This window comes from Phalangium opilio, unplaced genomic scaffold, assembly GCF_054372755.1.
Source record: "Phalangium opilio isolate 3A_F unplaced genomic scaffold, DU_Popi_V2 ptg001170l_1, whole genome shotgun sequence".
Taxonomy (NCBI): Eukaryota; Metazoa; Arthropoda; class Arachnida; order Opiliones; family Phalangiidae; genus Phalangium; species Phalangium opilio.
Window position 1 is genome coordinate 5,828,185 of NW_028324255.1, and position 8,772 is coordinate 5,836,956.

Consider the following 8,772-nt stretch of genomic DNA (forward strand, 5'->3'; position numbering starts at 1 on the left):
ATTGTGTAAAAACCTTGACTTTTTACGTCACATCTGAGACCTCACAACACCGCTCCCGGATGGGCTCGAACCACCAACCTATCGGTTAACAGCCGAACGCGCTAACCATTGAGCCACGGAAGCTCAGAAATTAAATGGTTGTCACGTATTGTGGATAAGTTATGACTTATTACGTTACATCTGAGACCCTACAACACCTCTCCCGGTTGGGCTCGAACCAACAACCTTTCGGTTAACAGCCGAACGCGCTAACCATTGCGCCACGGAAGCCCAAAAATAAAATGTTCGTCAGGTGTTGTGGAAAAAACTTTGACTTTTTACGTTACATCTGAGACCTCACAACACCGCTCCCGGATGGGCTCGAACCACCAACCTATTGGTTAACAGCCGAACGCGCTAACCATTGAGCCACGGAAGCTCAGAAATTAAATGGTTGTCAGGTATTGTGGATAAGTTATCACTTATTACGTAACATCTGAGACCCTACAACACCTCTCCCGGTTGGGCTCGAACCACCAACCTTTCGGTTAACAGCCGAACGCGCTAACCATTGCGCCAAGGAAGCCAGAAAAATAAATGGTCGTCAGGTATTGTGGAAAAACTTTGGCTTTCTACGTTACATTTGAAATCCCACATAACCGCTCCCGGGTGGGCTCGAACCACCAACCTATTGGTTTACAGCCGAACGCGCTATCCATTGCGCCACGGAAGCCCTAAAGCTAAATGGTCGTCAGGTATTGTGGAAAAACTTTGGCTTTCTACGTTACATTTGAGATCCCACAACACCGCTCTCGGGTGGGATCGAACCACCAACCTATTGGTTAACAGCTAAACGCGCTAACCATTGCGCCACGGAAGCCCAAAAATTAAATGCTCGTCAGGTATTGTGTAAAAACCTTGACTTTTTACGTCACATCTGAGACCTCACAACACCGCTCCCGGATGGTCTCGAACCACCAACCTATTGGTTAACAGCCGAACGCGCTAACCATTGAGCCACGGAAGCTCAGAAATTAAATGGTTGTCAGGTATTGTGGATAAGTTATGACTTATTACGTAACATCTGAGACCCTACAACACCTCTCCCGGTTGGGCTCGAACCACCAACCTTTCGGTTAACAGCCGAACGCGCTAACCATTGCGCCAAGGAAGCCCAAAAAATAAATGGTCGTCAGGTATTGTGGAAATACTTTGGCTTTCTACGTTACATTTGAGACCCCACATCACCGCTCCCGGGTGGGCTCGAACCACCAACCTATTGGTTAACAGCCGAACGCGCTAACCATTGCGCCACGGAAGCCCAAAAACTAAATGGTCGTCAGGTATTGTGGAAAAACTTTGGTTTTCTACGTTACATTTGAGATCCCACAACACCGCTCCCGGGTGGGCTCGAACCACCAACCTATTGGTTAACAGCTGAACGCGCTAACCATTGCGCCACGGAAGCCCAAAAATTAAATGCTCGTCATGTATTGTGTAAAAACCTTGACTTTTTACGTCACATCTGAGACCTCACAACACCGCTCCCGGATGGGCTCGAACCACCAACCTATTGGTTAACAGCCGAACGCGCTAACCATTGAGCCACGGAAGCTCAGAAATTAAATGGTTGTCACGTATTGTGGAAAAGTTTTGACTTTTTACGCAACATCTGAGACCCCACAACACCTCTCCCGGGTGGGCTCGAACCTTCAACCTTTCGATTAACAGCTGAACGCGCTAATCATTGCGCCACGGAAGCCCAAAAATAAAATGTTCGTCAGGTGTTGTGGAAAAAACTTTGACTTTTTACGTTACATCTGAGACCTCACAACACCGCTCCCGGATGGGCTCGAACCACCAACCTATTGGTTAACAGCCGAACGCGCTAACCATTGAGCCACGGAAGCTCAGAAATTAAATGGTTGTCAGGTATTGTGGATAAGTTATCACTTATTACGTAACATCTGAGACCCTACAACACCTCTCCCGGTTGGGCTCGAACCACCAACCTTTCGGTTAACAGCCGAACGCGCTAACCATTGCGCCAAGGAAGCCCAAAAAATAAATGGTCGTCAGGTATTGTGGAAAAACTTTGGCTTTCTACGTTACATTTGAGATCCCACATCACCCCTCCCGGGAGGGCTCGAACCACCAATCTATTGGTTAACAACCGAACGCGCTAACCATTGCGCCACGGAAGCCCAAAAACTAAATGGTCGTCAGGTATTGTGGAAAAACTTTGGTTTTCTACGTTACATTTGAGATCCCACAACACCGCTCCCGGGTGGGCTCAAACCACCAACCTATTGGTTAACAGCTGAACGCGCTAACCATTGCGCCACGGAAGCCCAAAAATTAAATGCTCGTCAGGTATTGTGTAAAAATCTTGACTTTTTACGTCACATCTGAGACCTCACAACACCGCTCCCGGATGGGCTCGAACCACCAACCTATTGGTTAACAGCCGAACGCGCTAACCATTGAGCCACGGAAGCTCAGAAATTAAATGGTTGTCACGTATTGTGGAAAAGTTTTGACTTTTTACGCTACATCTGAGACCCCACAACACCTCTCCCGGGTGGGCTCGAACCTTCAACCTTTCGATTAACAGCTGAACGCGCTAATCATTGCGCCACGGAAGCCCAAAAATAAAATGTTCGTCAGGTGTTGTGGAAAAAACTTTGACTTTTTACGTTACATCTGAGACCTCACAACACCGCTCCCGGATGGGCTCGAACCACCAACCTATTGGTTAACAGCCCAACGCGCTAACCATTGCGCCACGGAAGCCCAAAAATTAAATGGTCTTCAGGTATTGTGGAAAAACCTTGACTTTTTACGTCACATCTGAGACGTCACAACACCGCTCCCGGATGGGCTCGAACCACCAACCTATCGGTTAACAGCCGAACGCGCTAACCATTGAGCCACGGAAGCTCAGAAATTAAATGGTTGTCACGTATTGTGGAAAAGTTTTGACTTTTTACGCAACATCTGAGACCCCACAACACCTCTCCCGGGTGGGCTCGAACCTTCAACCTTTCGATTAACAGCTGTACGCGCTAATCATTGCGCCACGGAAGCCCAAAAATTAAATGTTCGTCAGGTGTTGTGGAAAAACTCTGACATTTTACGTTACATCTGAGACCGCACAACACCGCTCCCGGATGGGCTCGAACCACCAACCTATTGGTTAACAGCCGAACGCGCTAACCATTGAGCCACGGAAGCTCAGAAATTAAATGGTTGTCAGGTATTGTGGATAAGTTATGACTTATTACGTAACATCTGAGACCCTACAACACCTCTCCCGGTTGGGCTCGAACCACCAACCTTTCGGTTAACAGCCGAACGCGCTAACCATTGCGCCAAGGAAGCCCAAAAAATAAATGGTCGTCAGGTATTGTGGAAAAACTTTGGCTTTCTACGTTACATTTGAGATCCCACATCACCCCTCCCGGGAGGGCTCGAACCACCAACCTATTGGTTAACAACCGAACGCGCTAACCATTGCGCCACGGAAGCCCAAAAACTAAATGGTCGTCAGGTATTGTGGAAAAACTTTGGTTTTCTACCTTACATTTGAGATCCCACAACACCGCTCCCGGGTGGGCTCAAACCACCAACCTATTGGTTAACAGCTGAACGCGCTAACCATTGCGCCACGGAAGCCCAAAAATTAAATGCTCGTCAGGTATTGTGTAAAAATCTTGACTTTTTACGTCACATCTGAGACCTCACAACACCGCTCCCGGATGGGCTCGAACCACCAACCTATTGGTTAACAGCCGAACGCCCTAACCATTGAGCCACGGAAGCTCAGAAATTAAATGGTTGTCACGTATTGTGGAAAAGTTTTGACTTTTTACGCTACATCTGAGACCCCACAACACCTCTCCCGGGTGGGCTCGAACCTTCAACCTTTCGATTAACAGCTGAACGCGCTAATCATTGCGCCACGGAAGCCCAAAAATTAAATGTTCGTCAGGTGTTGTGGAAAAAACTTTGACTTTTTACGTTACATCTGAGACCTCACAACACCGCTCCCGGATGGGCTCGAACCACCAACCTATTGGTTAACAGCCCAACGCGCTAACCATTGCGCCACGGAAGCCCAAAAATTAAATGGTCTTCAGGTATTGTGGAAAAACCTTGACTTTTTACGTCACATCTGAGACGTCACAACACCGCTCCCGGATGGGCTCGAACCACCAACCTATCGGTTAACAGCCGAACGCGCTAACCATTGAGCCACGGAAGCTCAGAAATTAAATGGTTGTCACGTATTGTGGAAAAGTTTTGACTTTTTACGCAACATCTGAGACCCCACAACACCTCTCCCGGGTGGGCTCGAACCTTCAACCTTTCGATTAAAAGCTGTACGCGCTAATCATTGCGCCACGGAAGCCCAAAAATTAAATGTTCGTCAGGTGTTGTGGAAAAACTCTGACATTTTACGTTACATCTGAGACCTCACAACACCGCTCCCGGATGGGCTCGAACCACCAACCTATTGGTGAACAGCCGAACGCGCTAACCATTGAGCCACGGAAGCTCAGAAATTAAATGGTTGTCAGGTATTGTGGATAAGTTATGACTTATTACGTTACATCTGAGACCCTACAACACCTCTCCCGGTTGTGCTCGAACCACCAACCTTTCGGTTAACAGCCGAACGCGCTAACCATTGCGCCAAGGAAGCCCAAAAATTAAATGTTCGTCAGGTATTGTGGAAAAACCTTGACTTTTTACGTCACATCTGAGACCTCACAACACCGCTCCCGGATGAGCTCGAGCTACCAACCTATTGGTTAACAGCCGAACGCGCTAACCATTGAGCCACGGAAGCTCAGAAATTAAATGGTTGTCACGTATTGTGGAAAAGTTTTGACTTTTTACGCTACATCTGAGACCCCACAACACCTCTCCCGGGTGGGCTCGAACCTTCAACCTTTCGATTAACAGCTGAACGCGCTAATCATTGCGCCACGGAAGCTCAAAAATTAAATGTTCGTCAGGTATTGTGGAAAAACTCTGACATTTTACGTTACATCTGAGACCTCACAACACCGCTCCCGGAGGGGCTCGAACCACCAACCTATTGGTTAACAGCCGAACGCGCTAACCATTGCGCCACGGAAGCCCAAAAATTAAATGGTCGTCAGGTGTTGTGGAAAAAACCTTGACTTTTTACGTCACATCTGAGACGTCACAACACCGCTCCCGGATGGGCTCGAACCACCAACCTATTGGTTAACAGCCGAACGCGCTAACCATTGCGCCACGGAAGCCCAAAAATTAAATGGTCGTCAGGTGTTGTGGAAAAAACCTTGACTTTTTACGTCACATCTGAGACGTCACAACACCGCTCCCGGATGGGCTCGAACCACCAACCTATTGGTTAACAGCCGAACGCGCTAACCATTGAGCCACGGAAGCCCAAAAGTTAAATGCTCGTCAGGTATTGTGTAAAAACCTTGACTTTTTACGTCACATCTGAGACCTCACAACACCTTTCCCGGATGGGCTCGAACCACCAACCTATTGGTTAACAGCCGAACGCGCTAACCATTGAGCCACGGAAGCTCAGAAATTAAATGGTTGTCACGTATTGTGGAAAAGTTTTGACTTTTTACGCTACATCTGAGACCCCACAACACCTCTCCCGGGTGGGCTCGAACCTTCAACCTTTCGATTAACAGCTGAACGCGCTAATCATTGCGCCACGGAAGCCCAAAAATTAAATGTTCGTCAGGTGTTGTGGAAAAAACCTTGACTTTTTACGTTACATCTGAGACCTCACAACACCGCTCCCGGATGGGCTCGAACCACCAACCTATTGGTTAACAGCCGAACGCGCTAACCATTGAGCCACGGAAGCTCAGAAATTAAATGGTTGTCAGGTATTGTGGATAAGTTATGACTTATTACGTTACATCTGAGACCCCACAACACCTCTCCCGGGTGGGCCCGAACCTTCAACCTTTCGATTAACAGCTGAACGCGCTAATCATTGCGCCACGGAAGCTCAAAAATTAAATGTTCGTCAGGTATTGTGGAAAAACTCTGACATTTTACGTTACATCTGAGACCTCACAACACCGCTCCCGGATGGGCTCGAACCACCAACCTATTGGTTAACAGCCGAACGCGCTAACCATTGCGCCACGGAAGCCCAAAAATTAAATGGTCGTCAGGTGTTGTAGAAAAAACCTTGACTTTTTACGTCACATCTGAGACGTCACAACACCGCTCCCGGATGGGCTCGAACCACCAACCTATTGGTTTACAGCCGAACGCGCTAACCATTGAGCCACGGAAGCTCAGAAATTAAATGGTTGTCAGGTATTGTGGATAAGTTATGACTTATTACGTAACATCTGAGACCCTACAACACCTCTCCCGGTTGGGCTCGAACCACCAACCTTTCGGTTAACAGCCGAACGCGCTAACCATTGCGCCAAGGAAGCCCAAAAAATAAATGGTCGTCAGGTATTGTGGAAAAACTTTGGTTTTCTACGTTACATTTGAGATCCCACAACACCGCTCCCGGATGGGCTCGAACCACCAACCTATTGGTTAACAGCCGAACGCGCTAACCATTGAGCCACGCAAGCTCAGAAATTAAATGGTTGTCACGTATTGTGGAAAAGTTTTGACTTTTTACGCTACATCTGAGACCCCACAACACCTCTCCCGGGTGGGCTCGAACCTTCAACCTTTCGATTAACAGCTGTACGCGCTAATCATTGCGCCACGGAAGCCCAAAAATTAAATGTTCGTCAGGTGTTGTGGAAAAACTCTGACATTTTACGTTACATCTGAGACCTCACAACACCGCTCCCGGATGGGCTCGAACCACCAACCTATTGGTTAACAGCCGAACGCGCTAACCATTGAGCCACGGAAGCTCAGAAATTAAATGGTTGTCAGGTATTGTGGATAAGTTATGACTTATTACGTAACATCTGAGACCCTACAACACCTCTCCCGGTTGGGCTCGAACCACCAACCTATTGGTTAACAGCCCAACGCGCTAACCATTGCGCCACGGAAGCCCAAAAATTAAATGTTCTTCAGGTATTGTGGAAAAACCTTGACTTTTTACGTCACATCTAAGACGTCACAACACCGCTCCCGGATGGGCTCGAACCACCAACCTATCGGTTAACAGCCGAACGCGCTAACCATTGAGCCACGGAAGCTCAGAAATTAAATGGTTGTCACGTATTGTGGAAAAGTTTTGACTTTTTACGCTACATCTGAGACCCCACAACACCTCTCCCGGGTGGGCTCGAACCTTCAACCTTTCGATTAACAGCTGAACGCGCTAATCATTGCGCCACGGAAGCCCAAAAATTAAATGTTCGTCAGGTGTTGTGGAAAAAACCTTGACTTTTTACGTTACATCTGAGACCTCACAACACCGCTCCCGGATGGGCTCGAACCACCAACCTATTGGTTAACAGCCGAACGCGCTAACCATTGAGCCACGGAAGCTCAGAAATTAAATGGTTGTCAGGTATTGTGGATAAGTTATGACTTATTACGTTACATCTGAGACCCCACAACACCTCTCCCGGGTGGGCCCGAACCTTCAACCTTTCGATTAACAGCTGAACGCGCTAATCATTGCGCCACGGAAGCTCAAAAATTAAATGTTCGTCAGGTATTGTGGAAAAACTCTGACATTTTACGTTACATCTGAGACCTCACAACACCGCTCCCGGATGGGCTCGAACCACCAACCTATTGGTTAACAGCCGAACGCGCTAACCATTGCGCCACGGAAGCCCAAAAATTAAATGGTCGTCAGGTGTTGTAGAAAAAACCTTGACTTTTTACGTCACATCTGAGACGTCACAACACCGCTCCCGGATGGGCTCGAACCACCAACCTATTGGTTTACAGCCGAACGCGCTAACCATTGAGCCACGGAAGCTCAGAAATTAAATGGTTGTCAGGTATTGTGGATAAGTTATGACTTATTACGTAACATCTGAGACCCTACAACACCTCTCCCGGTTGGGCTCGAACCACCAACCTTTCGGTTAACAGCCGAACGCGCTAACCATTGCGCCAAGGAAGCCCAAAAAATAAATGGTCGTCAGGTATTGTGGAAAAACTTTGGTTTTCTACGTTACATTTGAGATCCCACAACACCGCTCCCGGATGGGCTCGAACCACCAACCTATTGGTTAACAGCCGAACGCGCTAACCATTGAGCCACGCAAGCTCAGAAATTAAATGGTTGTCACGTATTGTGGAAAAGTTTTGACTTTTTACGCTACATCTGAGACCCCACAACACCTCTCCCGGGTGGGCTCGAACCTTCAACCTTTCGATTAACAGCTGTACGCGCTAATCATTGCGCCACGGAAGCCCAAAAATTAAATGTTCGTCAGGTGTTGTGGAAAAACTCTGACATTTTACGTTACATCTGAGACCTCACAACACCGCTCCCGGATGGGCTCGAACCACCAACCTATTGGTTAACAGCCGAACGCGCTAACCATTGAGCCACGGAAGCTCAGAAATTAAATGGTTGTCAGGTATTGTGGATAAGTTATGACTTATTACGTAACATCTGAGACCCTACAACACCTCTCCCGGTTGGGCTCGAACCACCAACCTATTGGTTAACAGCCCAACGCGCTAACCATTGCGCCACGGAAGCCCAAAAATTAAATGTTCTTCAGGTATTGTGGAAAAACCTTGACTTTTTACGTCACATCTAAGACGTCACAACACCGCTCCCGGATGGGCTCGAACCACCAACCTATCGGTTAA

At 47.7% G+C, this 8,772-nt stretch overlaps 3 non-coding genes across 3 annotated transcripts; all 3 read right to left on the reverse strand.

Moving 5' to 3' along the window:
* Positions 1 to 639: 639 nt before the first annotated feature.
* TRNAY-GUA (transfer RNA tyrosine (anticodon GUA)) lies at positions 640 to 712 on the reverse strand. Its single transcript has one exon. It is a non-coding gene; the product is annotated as a tRNA-Tyr (tRNA).
* A 5,520-nt stretch (positions 713 to 6,232) lies between these two features.
* Positions 6,233 to 6,305, reverse strand: TRNAY-GUA (transfer RNA tyrosine (anticodon GUA)). The gene has a single exon. It is a non-coding gene; the product is annotated as a tRNA-Tyr (tRNA).
* Positions 6,306 to 7,851: 1,546 nt separating this feature from the next.
* TRNAY-GUA (transfer RNA tyrosine (anticodon GUA)) lies at positions 7,852 to 7,924 on the reverse strand. The gene has a single exon. It is a non-coding gene; the product is annotated as a tRNA-Tyr (tRNA).
* Between the last annotated feature and the right edge of the window lie 848 nt (positions 7,925 to 8,772).